The sequence below is a fragment of the Topomyia yanbarensis genome, chromosome 2 (assembly GCF_030247195.1).
Source record: "Topomyia yanbarensis strain Yona2022 chromosome 2, ASM3024719v1, whole genome shotgun sequence".
Classification (NCBI taxonomy): Eukaryota; Metazoa; Arthropoda; class Insecta; order Diptera; family Culicidae; genus Topomyia; species Topomyia yanbarensis.
The window spans coordinates 351418829-351443461 of NC_080671.1; positions in this window are offsets into that span (position 1 = coordinate 351418829).

Here is a 24633-nt window from a genome sequence, read left to right on the forward strand (position 1 = left end):
AGTTCTCCACGGAGAAAACTGATCTAGTCGTATTTTCAAGGAAGCGTGAACCAGCGCAACTACAGCTTCAATTAATGGGTCAAACTATTGCTCAGGTTTCAACTTTCAAATATCTCGGGGTCTGGTTCGACTCTAAAGGAACCTGGGGATGCCACATTAGGTATCTGAAACAGAAGTGCCAGCAAAGGATCAACTTTCTCCGTACAATAACCGGAATATGGTGGGGTGCCCACCCAGGAGACCTAATCAGGCTGTACCAAACAACAATATTGTCGGTGATGGAGTACGGGAGTTTCTGTTTCTGCTCCGCTGTTCGGGCGTCCTTCCGCTGAAAAATCGATTTTGGGAACTCTCATATCGATTGCTCATCCGATGCGATATCTTGAACCCGTTAGTAATTGCAAATTTCGAAAGGCTTGTTGAGCTAAATTCTCAAACCCGATTTATGTCCTTGTACTTACATGGCACAAAATATCAATCTTTCTTCATACTATCCCAACCATGTCAATCTCTTTCATGTTTCTGATTCAACTGTATTCTTCGACACATCCATGAAAGACGAGATTCGTGGAATCCCGGATCACATACGTCCGCAAGTGATCCCAAGCATCTTTCATAGTAAATTTCGAGAAGTCGACTGCAACAAGATGTTTTACACCGATGGGTCAAGCCTCGGCGGCTCCACTGGCTTCGGTATATTCAATCAAAACCTCACCGCCTCATTCAAACTCAATGATCCTGCTTCAGTTTACGTCGCAGAACTTGCTGCTATTCAGTATACCCTTGAGATCATTGATACTTTGCCCACCGATCATTACTTTATTGTCTCGGATAGCCTCAGCTCAATCGAGGCTCTCCGTTCAATGAAACCTAGAAAGCACATTCCATATTTTCTGGGGAAAATCTGGGAGCGCCTGCGTGCTTTGTCTGTAAGATCGTACAAGATTACCTTAGTTTGGGTTCCCTCGCATTGCTCCATTCCAGGTAATGAAGAAGCGGACTCTTTAGCTAAGGCGGGCGCTTTACAAGGTGACATATATGAAAGCTTCAGCGAATTTTTCAGTATCACTCATCAGAGAACCCTCGAAAGTTGGCAAACTTCATGGAGCAATGGTGAACTGGGAAGGTGGCTACATGCGATAATCCCAAAGGTATCAACGAAATCTTGGTTCAGGGGGATGGATGTGGGTCGGGATTTCATTCGCGTGATGTCTCGGCTCATGTCCAATCACTACACGCTGGACGCACATCTCCAACGTATTGGGCTCGTGGATAGCGGTATCTGCGCTTGTGGCAACGGTTATCACGAAATCGAACATGTTGTCTGGGCATGCGCCGAGTACTGTTCTGTCAGATCTCAACTATTCGATTCCCTTCGGGCCCGAGGAAGATCACCCAATATCCCGGTTCGAGATGTACTAGCAAGCCGCGATATTCTCTACATGTCCCTTATATACACGTTTCTCAAAACCATCAATATCCAAATCTAAATGCCCCTATCTTTTCTCTTATCATTCCCAGAAGTGCCCTCTTCCGCCTACCGTACCCCAACGATGGTTTGATACGACTCCAAGACGAGACAACACATCTGTCGAATGAACCAACAACACGAGATCTACAGTACAACATCACACGCGCAGTGCGGTGTGTTTCCGATCCGTATCTGAGCCGTACTACGAAATCGTCTGGAGGAACCCCTGCCGGCTCGAGGAAAACCGCCCGGCGGCCCAATACTTGATACATCCGTTCGAATCTGTAATCCTGGCCGTTGATTCCTGATGCCGGAAACTGAAAGTTTATATCCCCCCCCCCCCGTTCAGCCTTGTCCACCCTCTCTCCCATGTCTCTGATACACAGATGTATGACTTCACCCCCTTCTCCTTTTGATAAAATTTTCCCAAAACTTATGTGCCCCCCTTTCTTCTAGTTTTAGTTGATCAATATTTAATCTCGTTAAGAAATGCACAACAGTACCACTACTTTAAAATAGCCCTAATTAATTTCCCTTAATCTTGAACCACTCTCTCTAGTTATTTCTAGTTAATAAGCTTGTAAAATGTTCCGCTTAGTTAATAATTAATTTCTCCTACAATCTCCTTTCTAAAAATCATAAAGTGAATTACTATACAAAGAACACATAAAATGACCCGTCCCCCAAATCTTACGAATATTATATTATACCCTCTTTTATATGTATAAGTTAGCTGTAAAGTTTTTTTTTAATTTCATTATATAAAACAAAATAATATTGAAATGTGTAACCCCCTAGTTTTAAGAAATTCAAAATGTAAAACAATGAAAAAATGGCACCTTTAAGCTAACGCATACGTGCCTTATCAAATAAACAAATTGAAAAAAACATGAAGTTATATGCTTATGTATTCTTAGTTAATTTTACTAATATAAGTTATATAAGTTAAGGTATTTTCGGAATGGGGTTGACGAGTGCATGACGGAAATCGAGTCTTGAGTAATTTTGAAATCCAAGATGGCGACTTCCGGTTTAGATAAATTCTCTATAAGGGACCATCCATAAATGACGTAGCATTTTTTTTAGTGATTTTTAACAACCCCCTCCCCCATCGTAGCATTTCGTCACAAACCTCTAAATACCCCCTGGTAATTACGTAGCTTGACGGTAACCCTGCCCCCCCCCTTGTCACCGTAGATTTATTTAAAAATCCTATTCTATTCCCCTTTAAAAAAGCTACATAGTATGACATGACCCCCTACCCCCTGTCGTCACACATCATCACAAAATACAAAACTCCCCCCTCCCCCATATAATGCTACGTCATTTACGGATGATCCCTAACCTCAACAATATGGGTATTTTCGGAATGGGGTCGACGAGTGCATGACGGAAATCGATGTCTTGAGCCATTTTGGAATCCAAGATGGTGACTTCCGGTTTAGATAAATTCTCTATAACCTCTATTTTCATCATCTACCTGGCAAGCCTATTCCAAAAATACCCATATCGGGTTATCGAGAATATTGCTCAACCGTAAGTCGCCGTCTTGGATTTCGGAAAGGCTCCAATTGTCCATTTTCATCATCTACTTGTCAAGCTCGTTCCAAAAATATCCATATTGTTAGGGTTATCGAGAATATTGCTCAACCGGAAGTCGCCATCTTGTATTTCAAAACTGTTCTAATTGTCCATTTTCAGCTTCTACTTGTTAAGCCCGTTCCAAAAATACACATATTGCAAGGGTTATTGAGAATATTGCTCAACCAACGAATATTAACAAGAATGTGAAGCAAACTTTTTTTACGAACAAAATCCCAAATAACAAACACTTTTTTTACGAACTAATTAAATTTACGAACCCCCGGTTTGGTTCGTAAATGGAGGTTTCAGTGTACCACGTATGTGAATCTTAAGATAATCGTATGAAACAGCATTGATTTGGTCAGATCGGTTTGCTATGATTTGTTTTTCCGTAAGGCATCTTAGATTTTTCATAAGATAATATTCAGTCGTGTCTATCAGTAAGTCCAAAGAACGTGTTATCAGTGAATGTTCCCTTGTGCGATGAGGACAAAGCAGTATGAAATTCGATTGTACTCTAGTGTGTGATTAGCAACAAAAGAATCCAGTGATTTATTGTAGTTTATTTTTCTAAAACTCGTGGCTTCTGTTAGTGGAGGAATGGATTTTTGGCAAAGTCTAGAATCCCTTGAAAACGAAAATACTGATAAGAAGAGCTCTGACACGCAAAACAGTGATAGTGAAGTTATGACAACGCAACGGCGACACGAGGTCCGTATACGATCCTTTTCCGTCCCATTCAGAAGCAGCTTAACATAATCCAAATCTCTAAAAACTTAAAGCGGAAATATACTTCAATTCAAGAGATTAGGAAACCTCACATCAACAAGCTCATAGTTATTGTTCAGGATAGAAAAGAAGCGAATGATATTGCGAATAAACCTCTTTTCAAAATGGAATACTATGACTATATACCGTGTAATCGGGTAGAAGTTAGTAGGGTCATACCCGAGGTTGGTTTGGATTTCAAATTCTATACTCGAGTGTAGACGATTAAACTCTGTGTCTGGAGTTGCAGACAACGAAAAGTGATTCGGTTACGATTCGCATTACTGCGCATTATATAAGCATGTTTATAAGAAAAAAATAAAATTTGGCTCCGAGTAACTTTTTGGGTCCCATTTAGCTCCCAGAACAACTCTGCAAATTTTTAGTTCGATCGGTGAAACTATATTTTTGCGCCCGCGGTTTAAAGTTTACATAGGATTTCGTATGGGAAAATTGTCTTTTGCAAATTAATTCTTCCAAGAGTCGCCCGTTATCTCCTAAAAATAAATGGATGTGTGATTTTTATAGGATATTTGTCAAGGAAATAAAGACTAGAAGACTGCAAAACGATTTGATGCTTGTGGAAAAAGTTATTAAGCAAAAACCGATTGATGCCCTGAAGATTGATGAAAATTTAACTTTTCATAGCATCACTGCTTCTGACGGTCTAATTATATACAACATTTTTAACTTTCTCTTATTATGTACAAAAGAAGCCTCAATTTATCCCTCAAAACATTTCGAAGTGGCCAAATAGTATAGATAAACGATTTAGACACATTAAGATAGGATTAAAACAAAATTGCGTATAATTGGACAACCAACAGCAGTGTTGCTAGAAAAAATGAATATTTTATCAATCGTCAGAGCATCAATCGGTTTCTGCTTAATAACTTTTTTCTCAAGCGTCAAATCGCTTCGTGGTTTTCAAGACTTTGTTTCCTTGTTAAATTTTCTATAAAAGCCACATAACGATTTATTTTTAGGAAGTAATGGGCGACTCTTGGAGGAATTATTTTGTAAAAGTTAATTTTCCCATACAAAATACCATGTAAACTTTAAACAGTGGGCGCAAAAATATAGTTTCACCGATCGAGCTAAGAATTTGCACAGTTGTTCTAGGACCCAAATGGTACCTAAAAAGTTGCTCGGAGCAGGAATTTAATTTTTGTCCCACCCTACTGCGCATTACATTACTTGACATGCAGAGAATCGACAATCGTACCATCTTCAAGACTGGATTGAAACAGTACTTTAAACATAGGCTTAACGAAATATTTAATTAATGATATTGTTTTGAAATTTAATGTAAACATCCGTCAGCAGTATTTAACTTTAATTTAATTTATAATGCGGATCCCTTAACAGGAAACCTATTTCCACTGGGATTCTACCTTAGTTAATTATCTTAACTTAATTGCACTTTCGCTGGCAACGTACTGCCTGATCTCGTAGAAATAGAAAGTAGTGATTCCCGTTCGATTGTTTATCCGCTGCGTTTTGTACTGCTTGCGCTGCAAGCAATACGGTCATACGAACAACTGTAGTTGTAGATAGGACCACAAAAATTCGACGTGTGACGCAGAAAATACGAACGTCTGTATTCATTTTAGTAATAAACGCACGGATATTCGAGATTGAAGCACATTCGTACAAAAATCTCTGAGAGTGAAAAAAATTGTCACTGTTAAAGTTCGTAGATCTTACGCTTGGTTAGTTCTCTACTTGGTAACTCTATCCTATCTAACGAGTTTGAATTATTTAGCCAAGTTAACACGGATGAAGATACGGTGTCGTTCCCTATTAGTTCACAATCCCACACTAAAATCTTGGTTCTCCAGATGTTACGATAAAGCAGCATCTAATTAACCACCATATTCCGTCTACATCTGGCACTCCTGTTAGAAATACAATTAGGGTGATGTGCCTATTATGGCAGTAGAGCCTATTGTGACCCTATTTCGTACCCCTTGGTTTCGAACCAAGCATATGAGATAATGACACTATCGATTTGGCTAAAACAGGTGAGAAAAAATAAGCTCAAGTTTTATTCTTTATTTGTTGTGCGCATATGTATTTAGAACTATCCTCTAAATACAACTTTTAATTGAACACGGTGTATACGCCATTAGATCTCTCATGGTTATTGGTTATTGAAGGATGTAAATTTTGTTATTCCCTTGTGCAAAATCATAAGAAACGATCGCAGTAACGACGCACAGTGATCACCTTCCATACAAAAGTCGGACAAAACCTCAAAAGTGGCCCGAATTTGATGAAAATTTCACATTAAGGTAATTTCGTGACGTTGAATTCATATTTGTTTATTTTTTGTTTTTTATTACCTCAAAATTTTGGCAATCAACATTTACGAATATAAAGTGCACTATATCCAAAAATTCGTTTTCAAAAATATAGATGTGATGAATTTTTTAGCAGAATACACATTTTTTCGATTTTTGATGTTAACAAGACACATTTATAAATTATATTACGAACCCTCAGGTAGAGGATACTGGAAAGTGAATAGTTCACTAATAAAAGATAACAGTATTTGTGAGCAATTGGCGGTAAAATACGATGGATGGAAAGCGCGTGAGTGTTATTGGTTGGACAGAAGTAGGTGGTGGAGCGAGATGGGAAAGTATAAAATTAAACAGTTTTTTAAGCGGGAAAGCTTTCTCTTAAACAGCCGTATCTCCAGTGAGAAAAACTATTTCTATGGTAAAATGAATGAGTGGATGGATAAACAAAATGCAGGTCAGGAAACGCTGTTGGACATAAAATTAATTAAAGCGCGGCTGATGGAAATAGAACAAGCAAGGTTGAAACATTTAGGAAATCATATGGAAGGGTACAGTTGCATGCAGGGTGAAATGATTAACATATTTCAGGTTGCAGCGCAAATTAAACGTGTTCAAAGTAATGGTAGTATCAAAATCCGCAAATATAACATTTTAGTTATAGATTCCGTGCAAATTGGGAAACTAGCGTTCGATTACTTCTCAAAGGTATTTCAACCAGATTTGACAAGTGCGGTTGAACTGACTGATGTAGATCCATTGAGTCATGTTAAAAGATATTTATCAGATGATGATCGTGCTGACTTGGTGAGACAGATAACAGAGGAAGAATTAAAAAAAGTTCTACTCAATTGCAGTAAGAAAAAATCACCTGGACCTGATGGTCTTACATATGAGCTTTATCTAAATAATTTTGATACTTGCAAACAGGATTTACTCCTGTTTGCAAGTATCCTCTGACAACGCAAAAATCCGATAATATCCCGATCAGAAGGGCATAACTGATTTATAACACCTGAAGATATTTATTTCAAAAATATTTTGAAACAGAGTCTGTTATAAATCCGGCTGGTTAGTTGTTAAAATAACAAAAAATAAAACAAAAACCTGGCTAATGATAACAAAATTTGATATGATTTTATCAAAGTTAAAAAAAATGAGACATAATTTTTTTTTCCAAAAGATATGCGTCCTCCGTAAGAGAACTGTATTAGATATAATCATATAATGACAGTGACCTAGTAACAAACGATCAATTCATAAATTGATGGTCTCATAAGAGATTATGTTATAATATCGATAGTATAGAAAACTGTCCGCAATCCACTTTCAATTCAGTAATCTAAATATAACTCCAGACGTTATAAATATCAACCATAGTTATAATAGTGTTATTGTTCTGTTCTGCTCTTCTGATCGGGATACCATACAATTTGGTGTATTTACCCAAAACTCGGCCGCAATACCTTTACGGTAATAAAAAAAAGCTCTAATAGCAAGATGTTTAATATTACAATCCTCTCTGCGTCGCATTCATGTTTCATAAATTCTTATACAAAAAATAGTACCGCGTCAGATTGTCTGGAGTGGTGTAGTATTTCTCTTGTCATTGTATTGCGCATTACACGACACATTTCGTATTTGAAGATCGGCCAGCTTTAAGGACATGCTGAATAGAGTCACAGGTGGCAGCTAAAATGGCTGCCGTCGTTTCTGCTTCTTCTTTTTATTTCATCGTCAAAATCAAAATATTGCATTGGCGCACAAGACAAAATCGTTTGTAACTCAAATGTCTTATCTCAGGTTGCTTAGAAATTGTAACACTTTATGTAAACATGCTAGCACATGCAGATGAATAGATTCTCTTCACGGAATTTTGATTTGTTTGGAAAATTTGTACCTTTTTATTTTTCAAAACAAATGAAACACGTGGTACTAAAATAAGTCAGCTGATTGCTGAACGATACGCTTGTGTGCGTGTCATCTCCTATCGGTATAGTACACGCAAAAATAAAACAACCTACAGAATAAGATCTTTTAACGTAAATGTAGGTACTTTTGAGTTGTGCGTCACTTTCGCACTTATTGTTGTTGTCAAAAACAAAACGAGAGATTCGACTTAGTCGAGGTCTTCCGTGCAGTAAGGTACTTTTGAGCTGTTTGGGGTATACTCAAAATTGGGTAAATTCAACTTAAATTGAAGTAAATTAAACTCAAGGATGAGTTATGATTTTTGCCGTAGGTAAATCGAAACTACCTTCAACACTGTTTTCCTAATTTTAACTTCCTGCACGATACCACGAGTTTGAGTCAAAAGTAATTTTAGGTAGTTTTTCGGTGTCGTGTACGTTCTGTGTCTGGCTAGAACGTACTATACTGATAGGAGATGGCACGCACGCAAGCGTATCGTTCAGCAATCACGTTTTGCAAAATAAAAAGGTACAAATTTCCCGAACTAATTAAAATTTCTTGAAGAGAATCTGTTCATCTGCCTGTGCTAACATGCTTACATACAGTGATACAATTTCTAAGCAATCTGAGATAAGACATTTGAGTTACAAACGATTTTGTCTTGCGGGCTAATGCAATGTTTTGATTTTGACGATGAGCTAAAATAAGAAGCAGAAACGACGGCAACCATTTTAGCTGCCACTTGTGACTCTATTCAGCATATCCTTAAAGTAGTTAGAAAAAGCCGGAGTATTTCAGTCGATGTTTAATTTTCTATCATGGACATTTTTGGCGGCTGCACAAAATATGAACAGTCCTTGCCGTCCTGTATGAAAAGCAAGGCCTATGGTTTGGGGAAGCTAATTTCTATTTATATATAGATAGTACACATTGATTATCGGTTACATACATTCATGTTGTCCAATAAGGAAATTTTTGGCTTGTAGAACAGCTCATGAAATGAAGAATGATGAATTTCATTATTATTCACTCAACGAATATTCACATATAGCTACTTCTATTATGTTTTCTTCCCATAGTATTCAGTCCAATGATTACATTCATTTTGTCATCGAAGATAAAACTTCGCAAACCATCTGATAAGAGAAGGAGAATTTTCCATATGCTGTGATGAGTTGCCAAAACAAGCAAGGTGCCGCCGCAAACGTAACATCCGTAGCCCAATAATTAGCCTTTCCAAAACACTGCTAGTTTTCATTAGCTCCAAAAATTAATTGTTGTTCATAGCCGAACCAGCTTAAAGCTGAATTCATAAATCGACGAACAAAGTTTTTATTCTTCATTATTGTGAATTACTTATCAAAATGTTGTTACAACTGTTACGCTGATATATGCAATAGGCTTGAAATGTGTTCACCAAAACTGCTCACTTTAATGAAGAGTTTTCAGCCCTACTTGTGGAATAACATAAAAAAGAAAAATTCTACGCCTCTAGGGATTAAACAGCTTACAAAGAATGAATTGTTTTGCAGCCTCTTGGTAAAGCTATACGAGAGGATTGTGCAGCATAGCTCAAATTTTTCTAACCCAATAAACAAGAAAATATGGGTAAATTTAAAAAAAGGTTCGCGATTTTTAATAAATTATGGGTACCGCTATCGCGGGTTACGTGGTTAGTGAAAAGAACTTTTGAAAAATAAAAATTGAACATAAGATATAAAGAACTAAAAATTGGCCTAAATGACGTCTATATCCTCTTATTTAATAATTTGATTGTTATATCACACTTTTCCAATAGAATTTAGTTTATAATGTTTTTTGCTTATATTTTGTGTTTCAGTTTCATCACCTGCTACGATTACTTGCAAGCATTCTCTTAAACCTATGTATATTCAATTTTCATATTTGTGTTGAAGCCTTCTTCTTTTGCTTTTGTTCAAATATAACCTTAAATTTGAACTAGAAGCTCAAGTACCATTCTTTAATTTTGGCGTAAAGTAGCTCCCGTGGCGAAAAGTAAGCTATGACAAAATCGTCGCTTATGCCTAACGTATTAATGCCAAATGTATTTATACCTAACGTCGCGCATCCTTTGTAAACCACTAGGCTCAAGAATTTTAAAATTTAGAAATAAAATACCGCCCTCAAGGAAGCGCAACATGCCGAGTCAAATAAATAATATTAATTCTTCAAAAGAACTAAAGAGATCTTTTTAAATAAACTAAAGAGTAGAATTCCATGAATAATACACGTTAATCCACATGTGTAGGGTTACACGTAAGTGAGGTACTAGGAGCAAGTAGGCTCGCTCGTTTCGGTTCTAGAGAACTTGAAATCTACTAAACGTGAGCTCAGATACATTTTTTTCCATTTGTTAAATATAGATGTCATTTGAAGGCAATTTTAATTGCCCGTACCGAAATAAAGGAATTGAAAATCACGGGACACTGACAGACACCGCCTCAATTACCCAGCAATTCGTCGAGCTGTGTCAATGGATATAAAAAATCACAGCCTCGAAAAAAACAAAGTTTAACCAGTTTCAATATATTTTTTTTTCAAGAAAAGCAAAATCATTGCTCCCTTCATTAACCTTCTTTTTCCACAATTTGAATTTATTGCCTATCCACGGGCCGCGTTCGGAAGCATTATGTTCATATAATGGCTTCTAGAGTACTGCCACTCAAAATTCTGCGAAAAGACTTAAAAATGACGTTAATGCGTAAATGGCACAAAATTGATTTCATTCCCCACTGAACCATGGTTTCATTTGCGGTTTACTCCTTCCACATATTTACTAGTTTATAGCCCAGCCTCATTCATAGGCTTTACGATCAAATGCTGCCTCCCGGAATCGCCTTTCCAGAGTACGCTGTTAAGTATGCATTCATTCCATTATCAAAACCCACTCATCAAACGGCCATACTCACTCAGTCACGCTTTCCTTTGCGTTCTCACCTCGCTTTCGTCTAGTCATGATCTGGATCTAGGACCCAAAGAAAAGTGTTTGCGAACTCTTCTAGGTAGTAAAACGCACAACAACAAACTTTTGTCATAAAAGCAAAATTGATTACATCGATCCAAAGTCCAGTTCGGGGCAATCCAGGCCGAGGCCAGTGAGGAGCCGTGCTCGTTTTTCAAATGCTGCACAGCCGTTACTCACGTTGAAGAAGTTTATGGAGTTCAGTATGGCATGCATTTGGAATAATGGATCTACTTTATCTGGGAAGCTATCAACGAGCTTCTGGAATAATGTGTTAAACTTGCCCCTTCCTATAGTCTGTGGGCGGATACAGCAGAAAGTGGTTGGACTCGAATAAACATTGCACATCATCGGTCTGCTTCCGACAAAGCAACAGGACATCAATTCTTGTCATCCTCCAACGAAAAACAAGGTTTGTCATTGAATGAATGCCTTTTTTAAAGGCAAATATTTTTCCCATGAGATCGAATCAAATGAAACAAATTGTATCTCCCACCCAATTGCCCAATATGACGCTAAAGTGTCCTTTTTGATATTCCAGCGGGTTCGGTATCAGCCATTTGATGGCCCCTTCCGAGTAAGACTGCGTCACGTTTTCCAACAGAGAGCTCGTAAAAAGTGGAAAATTGTACCGATAAACAAAATTCGCTCCTTTCGTTCGTTGTCAGTACCTACCCCGAAAGCCGCACCCTGCCAGCCGGCTCTACAAAACATTTAGTGATGACGAGTTTATACTTCAGCGCTCATTGTCTTTATCTTCACTGTCATCAATTGTAGATGTGTATACAGATGGACGATAAATATAAACGGCAATAAAGTGCAGCAATGAAATCAAAAGGGGTGAAGAAGAGATGGGTTTTAAATACGCTTGTTAAGTTGTTTTTGCTGAATATGGAGAGAGACACCCCGATGTTGTGAAAACATATTTGAGTTGCTTTGAGTTGTTTAGAATTATAAATTTTATCGATATTAGTTATAATTTTGGAGCTTTTGAGGAATTTTTTTTAAATTAGTGGAAAGTTGTTAAATTCTTCGAAAGGTATGTGTCATATGCTCAGGGCCACCGAGAGGGAGGGTGGGCGTGGTGTTTCCCCCGGCAAGAGAGTTGTAGACTAGGGTTCGTCGCGGTGCGGATGTGGGCGGTAAATGGATTGTCCGCACCGCAACCGCAAAAAAAATAATAAAACCGCACCGCTTACCGCAACCGCACTTTATTTACCGCACCGCAACCGCACTTTATTTACCGCACAGCACCGCGCTGTAAAGCGGTAAAATTTTTATATTTTTAAAAATAGTGTTAAAAAATTGTTCATTTGTGTAACCATCTATAATAAAATGTTATTCTTATTCACACGAAATTTAACTTTAAACGACTCCTCAGAATGTAATGTTTATGAAAAAATCAACTTTTATCAACTTTTTTTCTTTAAATTTTCGTATTTTCAATGTTTTTGACATATGAAAATGAAATGGATGATTTTCGCGTTAACGCAGTAAAAACCACCTTTCATTCTTAAAGGAATTCCACAAAAAAAATTTAAAGTCGAAATACCAGTACTTCTGTATAGTAGCTCATATAAACCAATACAGTGAAATAAAAACATATTGTATTTCATCAATAAGAACGACGCCATATTTGACGAAAAAAAATTGCTACGTACATTACATCTAATCAGGAGTCTGGACTCTACCGGTACAGAATTATTGAACATTAGAAAAACTGCAAAAAAATGTATGATTTGTAGCATACAGCAGAAATGATTTTTAAAAATAGGGGGTTTTACGGACAAAATATCCAAAAACTCTAACTTCCGCATTCTTCAAGAAGCAGATGTCTCATTCAAAAACTAAGATTTAAATGTATGAAGTGAAATATTCTAAAGACTAGATTGAAAGTTCTAGCATTTAATGTATTTTCCTCTAATATTTTCCCAAAGAGCCAATGGCAAAAACTTCAATTGAAGTGAACGGGAGTCAAACTATGTGGTATTCGGCAAAACAAGCTTCAAAAAAGCTACAAAATAGACTTAACTGAAAAATATTAGGACTTAATTTTTTTTAAATGTCCCTTCACTCACCCCCACACCAAAAGGCTCGAATTTAGAGTCTCCTGGTAGTGGACACATACAAAAAAAAACTAAAACTAATGAGTGAAATTATAATTTAAATCTACAAAAAGCAGTGAGTCCCAGTGAGACTCTGTTTCTTTTAAGGGACTCAACTAATACTGCTAGAAATTTACTAATTAACATACATGAAAGTAAATAATATTATATATTTAACCAAGAATTTTGAGAAAAAAAGAAAAACGTGATCAATATTAAAAACTAAGGTTGAGCGCTGTTTACAAAATATATTCGTCTATTTATTATGTATAAAATTAATTGTATGCATGTCTCGTAGTCCAAGAATTGGCAGAATATTATGAGAATTGTCAGAGTAGAGGCGTCTTGTTGGGTATAGTAGCGGCAATTTAAATATAATTTTTAAACACCTATTCTGTAGTACTTGAAGTGGCTGCAATTTCGACTTGCAGGCGTGCCCCCACACAATTATCAAGTATTGGAACAGGGAATGAACACATGCGTAATAAAATTCTAATAAAGCCAGTTGTGGAATGAACGGGTGCAAGCGTCTCATCACTGCGCAAAGTGTAGCAACTTTCTTTCCCACGTGTTTTATATGCTTGTTCCATGACAATGTAAGATCAAAGATAATCCCCAAGTATTTGAAATGGTCAACCCTCTCAATAGAAGTGTCTCCCATAGAGGGATTTACTTCAAGAATCATTTTTTTCCTGGGAGAATGAAACATCATATATTTTGTTTTATGGAGGTTTAAAGAAAGCAAATTGGCGTTGAAGTAATTAGAAAGTACGGAAAGATCTTCGGTAATATCAGAGATAATAGTGTGATATTCTGTTCTTGGATAGAACAAAGCTGTATCATCAGCAAATAGTCGAGGTGTACCTTTAAGTCTCAGTTTATCAATGTCGTTTATGTAGATTAAGAAGAGCAGTGGACCGATATTGCTACCCTGTGGTATCCCTATGTTAATAGATTTGAATGAGCTCACAGAGTCTTGAATTGCTACAAATTGTTTCCTGTTTGACAAATAGTTACATATAATCTTTCTTATATCTCTTTGGCTATTCCTCTAATTCCATATTTTTCCAGTTTTTGTAGAAGTATATCATGGTTTAAAGTGTCAAATGCCTTTTTCAAGTCAAGAAACAAAGCTCCCACTACTTTTTTCTCATCGATATGTGCTATTAGTTGATCCACAAGCTCAGTAATAGCTGTTGTAGTGCTGCAAGCCTTCCTGAAACCGTACTGGTAGTTGTAAATCACATTGTGCTTGCTGAAGAAATCCATCATCCTGCTAACTAACAGTTTTTCGAAAATTTTGCTGAAGGCAGAGAGTGTGGATATTGGCCGATAATTGGACGGATCACAGGTATCGCCAGCTTTAAATATTGGGACAACTTTGGCTATTTTTAAACAATTAGGATAAATTCTTGTTGATAAGATTTCGTTAAACACTTGAACAAAAATGTGAGCAAAGGGTTCAGAATTTTCTTTGATTATACTGGCTGGTATATTATCAGTGCCTCGACTTTTGTTGGAGTTTAAATTGTATATTAATATTAGGACTTCATTTATATTAACTGGCCGTAGAAAAATAGAGTTTTGAACACAAGGTACGCTAATGAGTGGGTCAACAGAGGAATGCGGAATTTCACTAGCTAATTTCTGACCTATATTGGAAAAGAAGTCATTGAATATTTCACAATTTACAAAGTTATCAGTCGATGTTATTCCACCACTTATGAGAGTTATCTTTTCACTAACCTTTGATCGCCCCAGAATTGAATGCATATTTTTCCAAAACTTTGAGTGACAAGTGCTACTAAGCATAGTATATTTTTTTAGCAATTCTTTTTGCAATATCAACTTTTTTAGTAATATGTTGAAGTAGTGCTTTCAAGTGAGTATTATTTGGATCCCTTTTCACTTTTTTAAGATAACCAATTAGCCGTATTTCTTCTTCTGCTCGAAAACCATTTCTTTGCAGACATTATTTTTAAACATGATTTGAATCGGGGGGAGATATGCTTGCGTTTTATTATTGGCATACAATCTTGATGCTGACGTCACCGCATCCGAGTCGATATTCAATTTAAGATGATCTATTATTTTTTTGACTATTTCACTCACATTTTCATTGGCCATGACCGGTACTCCGAATATCATTGCGTTGTTGCAAAGTTTTTTTTTATCAGCTTTGTCAACATTGAATTCTAATTTGCTAACAGTCGCAGTCAAAGCGGACTGCGACTGCTTCAAAATTGCGATTTCTTGTTTTAAATTTTCATTCTCTATTTTCAATTCATCGAACTCATGAAGTATCGTATCGAATTTGGATGATAAAAATTCTTGAGAACTTTCTATTGCCATTGTGACTTGTTTTACCTCTAGTCTGACATTCTGAATTTCTTTGGAAACTGTATTGGATATTGTTGCCTTTATTTCGGCGGAAAGTGAAGAAATAATTGCAGAATTGTTAGTTTGCATGTCAACTATGCGTTGGTATATGCTTGAGCATTTAGAAGAGCAAAAGTATGTTGTATCTCTGACACGTCAAATAGCATTTCTGATTATATTACGGCACTTAAAGTGCGCACTTGAATAACAATAACTACAAGTCACAATCTTGTTTAAGTCCGATTCTTTTTTTTTACACTCAACACAGTAGTATTCATCGTCTTCGTCCATCATTAAAATAAAACTGAAGGCAGCGAACTTTCGAAGAAAAAATAGACGAACAAACAATTAGTATTGGCAAACACGGTGGGATAATAATGAATCAATTTACTACGAACTTACAATGATTAAAGCTTGTCCATTATTTGTAACGCAATCAGAGAGTAAACAGGAAAAAGTAGTATGTTTCAGGTTTGATGTTATTACTACGGGGTGATTCTATTGAAACCTTTACTTGGAACAAATACACAAAACTACTACAAGTGAGGGTAACTCAGGCAGTGATGAACAAGTTAGTATTGATATTACTGCAAAATTGGCATACAAATGCTTTACTTATTCCCACGTCAGACTTTAAACAAATACTTGTGGTCAGGTTTCGGTTGCAGGGATCACCAACGTGAGGTATACAATGCCGTAATCGAGAATCCAACTACTCACGTCCTATCAGCGATTCGAGGATCAGTAACACAATGGATACACACTATACTCGGTGCTAGCTGCAAACACTGGAGATGAACCGTCGATAGCGTGATTGAAACGTATGGTATACAATACCGTAATCGAACACCCAACTACTCACACTGGAACCCACGATTCGAGCACTTTCACCACAAAGTGTTTTTTCAGGCAGTAGCAAACCATTCGCTATTTTAAAATTTGTTTTACTATCACTTTAATACTTTTTAATTTTACAAAAATCTCCAAAATAATTGAAAACACATCAAGCAACTGTGCGGTAATCAGAGGGGGAACAACTTGACAGCTCCTATACAAATCGTTGAAACCACTTTATTTGGGTCTGTGGGTCTAAAATGGCGGATCAATTTTTATTCAAGAACAATTTCTAAAAAAAGCGTAAACTTGTTCACAGTGAAAATTTTCTTGTTCATTTTTTTTTACTTTCGATAATTCATTTTTGAAGACTTTTTGGGCGTTTGGTGTTGTTTTGTTATAAAAATGCATCTTTATTCCGATGCATTATTTTTAAATGATTCATGATTTTTTGGAATCATCAGCATACAAACAAGCGGCGATTATACTAGTTAGTGAGCACCTTTATTTAGTCTTAAGATATTAGGTAGTAATATTTGTATTGCAATGTAAAAAACACACACAGCGATACTGGACTATTTTGCTCCCTCTCCGATAAAAAATGAACTGTCATCACTTCTGATTTTTGTGGAAACCTTTGCACCGTACATTAGGGCATTGCAAAAAAAAATTTTTTTGAATTCCCAAAGGCCCCCCCTCTCATATTGTGACAAATGTCAAAATATGGTCAGATGCCAAATTTCACATCATTTGGACAATTTTAGACCCCCGCCCACTTCGCTTGAAATTTTTTGAAATTGGTACTATGGGAAAATATGGAGGAAAAATACATTAAATGCTATAACTTTTGAAGTAGCAATCAGAAAATTACAATTTATGCCTCTTTTGGAAGGAAATAATCTTAGTATTTGAATGGAGGTATTTTTGTTTCTAGAAAAATACGGAAAAGTGGGGTACTGGGTCATTTTGGCCCCAAAATCCCCTATTTTTAATAATTTTTCTGCTCCGTGATGCAAATCATACATATTTTGTAGTTTTTCTAATGTGAAAAAATCTCAAAAATCGATCGGAGCCTTTTTGGCCTTAGTCAGAATACGAGAAGTTGGGGTTGTAGGGCTTTTTGTCATTCATATTAAATTTTATCATTTTCTCATGCATATAACTCTATTATTCTTCAATCAATTTTCACAAAATGTAACTTGTTGAACGTGTAAAATTCTGAGGAGTAAAACAAAAATAAAAACGTTAAAGGTAAAATTCAGAAACATCAAACTTTTTGATATTTACTCTACAAATCTCATTTTTTTCATTATTTGTCCTAATACCTCAACTTCCCCTATTTTTTCAGGAATGAAACTTTTCTCATGTGATCCTCAAGCATATTTTACACTAAAAGTAGTACATTAAATAAGTATTTTGTTGTTAAATGAAGTTAATATGTGCGATTTTATGATAAAAATGTGAAATCGACACTATATGTCAGATAATTTGATGTTCCTGAATTTTACCGGTAACGAATCTATTTTTTTATAATCCTAAGGATTTTCCATGTTCAACAAGGTATAGTTTATGAAAATTGAGTGAAAAATAATAGAGATATATTCACGAGAAAATGATGAAGTTTATTATGAATGACAAAAGGCCATATAACCCCAACTTGTCGTATTCGGACAAAGGCCAAAAAGGCTCCGATCGATTTTTGAGATTTTTTCACATTAGAAAAACTACAAAATATGTATGATTTGCATCACGGAGCAGAAAAATTATTAAAAATAGGGGATTTTGGGGCCAAAATGACCCAGTACCCCACTTTTCCGTATTTTTCTAGAAACAAAAATACCTCCATTCAAATACTAAGATTATTTCCTTCCAAAAGAGGCATAAATTGTAATTTTCTGATTGCTACTTCAAAAGTTATAGCATTTAATGTATTTTTCCTCCATATTTTCCCATAGTACCAATTTCAAAAAATTTTAAGCGAGGTGGGCGGGGGTCTAAAATTGTGCAAATGATGTGAAATTTGGCATCTGAGCTTACTTTGACATTTGTCACAATGTGAGAGGGAGGGCCTTCGAGAATTCAAAAAAAAGTTTTTGTTGCAATGCCCTACCGTACATGCCGCAGCACCTATCAGTTAGATGCTATACTGTCAAAAATAAACAGTCGAAGTCAGTCCTGCCTTTGTTAAATGCGATGTGAAAAATGATAATCACAAAACTAAATGTATTTAAAGATTAACGACAAACTTTCGAGAATTGTCATATGCGAAAGATATTTCAAGGGCAAAAAGGAAGGAGAGGAAAAAGTTCACACTAGAAGCGCACTCAAATCAAATCATGCATTTTATATTTTACATTCGGCACAATTTGTAATCCTTAACTTGTTTGTATTTATCTTAAATTATTACGCTGTTTTGAAATTATCATCTTGATTATCTCTTCCGAATGTAAATAAAGAAAACAAGTTCGTAAAAGACGTCACGAAATTATTTTCTCGCATGGAAATTTACAGTATCGCAATTAGTGGACGGCGTTCTATGGTGGCGACATCATTCGAAACACGGTGGTTTCAAGCAACTTAGGCTAAACGTCAAGTTGCGGGAGGGTAGGCGGTAATAAACTACGATTTCAGCGTTAACCACTCAGTCAGCAGCAGCAACAACAAACAACAACAACGTTGAAGAAATTCTCTATGCGAAGCTTTGAACAAAAGCAAACTCTGATTGTGTCACAATGGAAAAAAATCCTATGCTTTATTTTAATTCAGTGAGGATTGCAAAAACACATCTAATATACCTTATTTTACAATTAATATACGCCTCACAAGGAACTTTTCTATGTAAAAAACACTACTGTTAGTGTAAAATATACACATGAAAATTAATATTTTTTCCGCGGAGCTAAAGCGCACATCAACCAGCTAAACCGTGTTGCCAAACCTGTGTTGTGTTTAAGTCCCAGCATAATTAGTTCATCTCTAATTCCTTTAAATTAGTCAAAATTCAAAGTTGAAAAATCGATATCGAAAACGATTCATAATTCCACGATTTCCAACAGAAATGAGGAGAAGTGGCGCACTTTTAAATTGGATTTAAGAGTACAAATTTATTGTTTTTAAATGATCTAATAATTTTGTCTGTATTTGGATCTTGCATTTTATGTATTTGAAATGGTTAGTTTGTGAAGTATAGTCAAAATATTTCGGACACAGCTAGATTTTCTTTCGTAATAGTAGTCTGTTTGTCAATTTATAATAATCAAAATTATCACTTCATCTATTTTTTTTGCGGTGCGGTTGCGGTAAAACCGCGCGGTAAAAGTTCTTTCCCGCACCGCATCTGCGGGAAAAAGTGTCTCATCGCACCGCAGATTTTGCGGTGTGGGTGCGGTAAATACCGCGCGGTTGCGGCAACTACCGCAACCACGACGAACCCTAGTTGTAGAGGTGGCCCGGACGTTGAACAGAAGGAAAGATTCCAGTTCCGATAAATATTTGGATATGCAATTAATTTCAATATTGGTATGATTTGATTCATTTGGCTTGCCGAAATTCTAAATTGCAGCATGTTGGAAACAAATCTATGTTTTTCTCAATTAGAAGATCAAACATTTCATGGTATAAACATGGTGGTGAATTGGTAAAATATCATGATTGTTTTTCTTGATTCCGTAAGAATTTTGGAAATGGGATAACAATATTTTTCTCTAAAAGCACGTGTTTTAGATTTTTGAAACTATGACGATGTCGTAAGCGGTTTTATGGACATTTACAAAATGAAGGTGTCCTGGCAAACACAGCAATTACGAAACATGGTGCAATTTGTATCATAAAGTTAATCGTAGAATTATATCATAAAGTTCAGGCTGGATGAAAGACTAATCAAAAGTGAATTTTGAAAACTTAAAACTCAATAACGATTTTAACGTGCAATTGGCCAAAATACAAGTGAACTATTTTTTGTAAATTTGAGTAGACTAAAATTTATTTTCTACTTCATATTTTACTATAATTGTCGAATGGATTTTAACCGATTATTTAAAAAATTCTTAAGCGTTCTTGAGTTCCAAGCTGTCGAAAAATTGATTTTGATTCGTATTGTACTAAATCATTCTAAATATGTGATATATGTGACTTCTATTTCTATTTATTTTAACCCGTCGTACCTGATAAATGAACCACAAAGTATCTATTAGAAAGAAGAAGAAGAATTCTTTTAAAATGCTCAATTGGTCAAATAGGACTCGAGAAATGAATTCTGAATAACTTCACAAATAAAAAAAAACGTGAAGATCCACGAAGAAAACGAACGAACTTTCTCGATTTAAATAACTTATTTCTCTGTTTTTGGCATTTCGTTGAAGAAATTCTCTATTCTTCATATAATCTAGAGATCTTATTGTTCTATTTTCTCTCCCTTATTCTATTGTTTCGTGTTGGATTTTTCTTGTTTCTTTCTCCATTTCATCCAGGTTTTTATTCTTTCAATTCACTGCTTTTATTCTCAATTTACACTTTTTGCACATTTTGCTCCATATTTTCCTTTTTATATTTTTACCATTTCTGCTTCTTTCTTCTTAAAAATTCGTATCATCTTTTCATGTTTTTTTTATTTCGTCTATCGTTTCATTTGTTTCTTTTTCATCCGATAGCCTAATTTGTTTCATTAAATTTGCTTAACTTATTTCATGTAGCTTTCATTTTCTATTATTTTTTGTATTTGCTTCATTTTTTCAAATAAAACTATTTTAGTATTTTCTCTATCCGCCTTTTTTCTTTATTTTTAACGTTTAGCTGTCCCACCGTTTTTTATCATTTTCTTCTATTTTTTTCGTTTTGATTTAGTTTGCATTGTGATTTTTTTTGTTCTCCATTTATCAGTTCTGAAATTGAGCATAATTTGCATGGATTTTTTCACTGTTCTCCCATTTTTCTTGTTATGTTACATTACCGTTAGCATTATTCTTTTCTTCCAATTTGAACAATTTTGATTTTTATGTTTTATAGTTTGTTCATTTTGTTATTTGAGCATTTTTCCCATAATTTTGTTTTGATCTTTTTGCGTTTTGTGCTGGTACATTTTTTCTCTCTTTTATTTTATATAGATTGATTGATTATATAACCCATGTTCTTCATTGTTATATTCCTGTTTTTCCATTTCTTCTAGTATTTTCACTTTCACTCATTTGAACCATTCTGAATTCACATGTTTTCAATAACTTCCTTTTTGTCCATTTTTGGGCTATTTTCATTTGTTTGTGTTTTCTATTTTTCTACAATGTATTCCGTCTAACTGTTTTCATTTATTTCCATTCCTATTATTCCATTGAACTTATTCAATTCCAAATTAATTCATTCAAAAAAAAAAAATAAATTGTAATTTTTTTTGATTTTTCATTACTATTTTATTTTTATTTATTTATTCCAGTCTTGTTCTTTATCGCTTCTCATATTTTGAAATATTTTTAACATTTTTCTCATTTTCCAGTTTTATTCTTTCCATTTTTTGCATTATGTTACCCTTTTTGATACGTCATAGATTATATATTTTTGTTATTTCTACGTCTAAAAAAATGAATCCATTTTGTTTATTTCTATATTTGTATATTTTTTGTAGCTTTATTTTTTTATTTTTTGGTGTATTAATTTTTCTTCCTTCAACATTATTTTTGTTTTCCATGCTTATGATATTTTCTTTGTTATTTTGTCTTTTACTTGTTCTAAAAGTTTTGCATTCTATTTCTTCATTTTTTTTCTAAATTCCTTTTACATGTTATTCATAATTAAATCTATTTCATTTTACTATTTCTTCAAAATTTTTACGTGCTTTAAAATTTTATCTTTCTTGTATTATTATTGTCCATTTTCTATTGTTTCTCCGCTTTGGATTTGTTTTCTATTTTTATATTGGTAGGTTTTTGACTATTTGCATTTTATTATTCTTTTATCATCATTTTAAATGATTTGTTCAGATATCTCGTTTGTTAAATTTTACCCACGCAGCAAAAAAAATCTTGTAACTTTACATCCTGCCAGATGCACATAAAAGGAGCGTCCCAATTCACATAAATTTACATTTAATTGCATGTAAAAATGCGAGTAGTTCGGCTTTTTCTAGGTCATTCAGTCTAAGTTTTACATCAAAAGAGTTAAAATCATAAATTGTACATATCAGAGCATATAAAAGCCTACAATCAGACAGAAAAATATGTCGCTACGTTGTTTACGTCAAATGTAATTTTCATTTTTTCTAAGAGTGTATTTATTACTTTTTCCTCGGTTGTTCCTCATTTACTGTTCTTGTTTTTCTCTCTTTAATTTATACCTCCACTGAATGTCCTTTTTGTTTTATTTTGAAGTGGAATACTTCTAACGTTTCAATATAGGGGTCCCGTGTCAAAAATTTCGGCCGGAATTTTACCCGAGTTTTTGAACGTGAATATCTGCCGTTGTACTGGATGAAATAATAAGATTTCTGAGGCTTCTCATTGGAAATATATACAACAATTTTGTGTCTAATTCTGTAATATGTACAATCACTAGAAATAATGGAAATGGTGAATTTTGTGAAAGCAGTAACTATTTACTCCATGATTGACCCGTGCAACTCTACCAAGCAGTGAGCGTTGCTGGGACTGTCCCTTTGTCGTCCAATGAAATGCGACACACGTATAAAAACAGAACACACGAAAAAATCGTCAGTTTGCTTTCTGACCTCGTAGCAAGCAAACGTTATTTGCCAGATCAAATTCTTCGGGGTAATGTGTGTATTCCGAGACAGCCGCCAGCAATCGTTTCAATGATGCACAGGCGCGCCTGTTTCATGCATACAATGATCACATAGCAGAGAAAAAGCAGAACGCCCATTTATTTGCGCTGAAGATAGGGTGGTTGCTCATGCTCTTTAAATTATGTGTGGCGTGTTCAGATAAATTCAGCATGGCCCGGGCTCCAAAGTGCACTGCGTTGTATACACTGGAGTATACATTGGAGTGCCATCTTTAGCTCGTGTTCCACTGGCAAGTGGTAGTGCGGGTGCGATTGGCAATTTGATTAGCACTGGTTAGTGATGGGTATATGGTAATCGGATCGTTTAGAAACGCGGTAAATAAAAGTGTTCGGGTTGGGTTTGATTTCAAAACTAACGATTTATTGCTACTGCCTACCGGCTTATATACAAAAGTCAAGTATCGAGAAAAGAAGAAAAAATATTTTACATAGGGCAAAGGTATAGGGAATTGAAACAAATGATTTTTTTGATTTCGGGCTGTACATCGAGCACAACAGACTAATAAACGATCACCACACAATGCATCTCGGTGGCTTCAGATCGCGCATCGAGCACGATTGATAAAGATCGATAACTCGATCGATAGCCGCTGCCTGTGCATCGAGCACGACAAATGAAGAACGAACACTACGATGAAGCCTCGTTGATATTGCAGGTGGGTTACGAGGGAGATGATCGTTGAGATGCTACAGGTATTTCGAAAAATAAAATCAATTTTGCTATATCGATTTTTTTTACATAATAAAAAGCGGTGCTGTAAAACATCGAACCGGGAAAGATCGAATGAAAAAAATTGATTTTTCGAGACAAAAAGATCGATTGTAAGAAAATCGTATCTTTCACAATGGGAATTTTGATAGAAAAATCTATTTTACCAGATCTATTTTTTAAAGCTAACAATCGAGAAGCGAGAAGATCGGATGCAAAAAATCTATGTTTCGAGACAAAAAGATCGATTTTGAAAAAAAAAAATCGCATCGACTTCGCCCATTTCTAGGTGGTTACATTGTGCGAAGGAGATGATGTTGACTTATTGGATGCTGATACTGTAAGTTTCTGCTGATGAAATGATTCAAATTGCTTTATGTATCATCGTATATGCTGCTATAAATAGTTTTCTAACGATCCGTAGAACCAGATTAATTGTATAACAGGTGCATGTATGACAGGGTTTATACAGCCACATTAAGACAGGGTAAATGATGTTAAGTGGGACTATAGAAAAATTGATCAAGATTGGGATTATTTGAAAAATATGCGACATGAGCTATTAAAATGAAGTAATGCGCCAAAAACACCAGATGCTGCCAAATTTAGCATATTTCAATCAATCTTGCATGGTTACATATAGCTAGAAATGTTTCTAAAACACCAAATATTCCGAAACAAAATTACTTCCTTTTCTGATACACTATGTCGTCTCGAGTGAGTTTTGTTAAACAATCTTGCTTATGATAAAACGATCGAAAATTGGAGCTTTATTCATCTTTACCAGTAAATTTTCATTT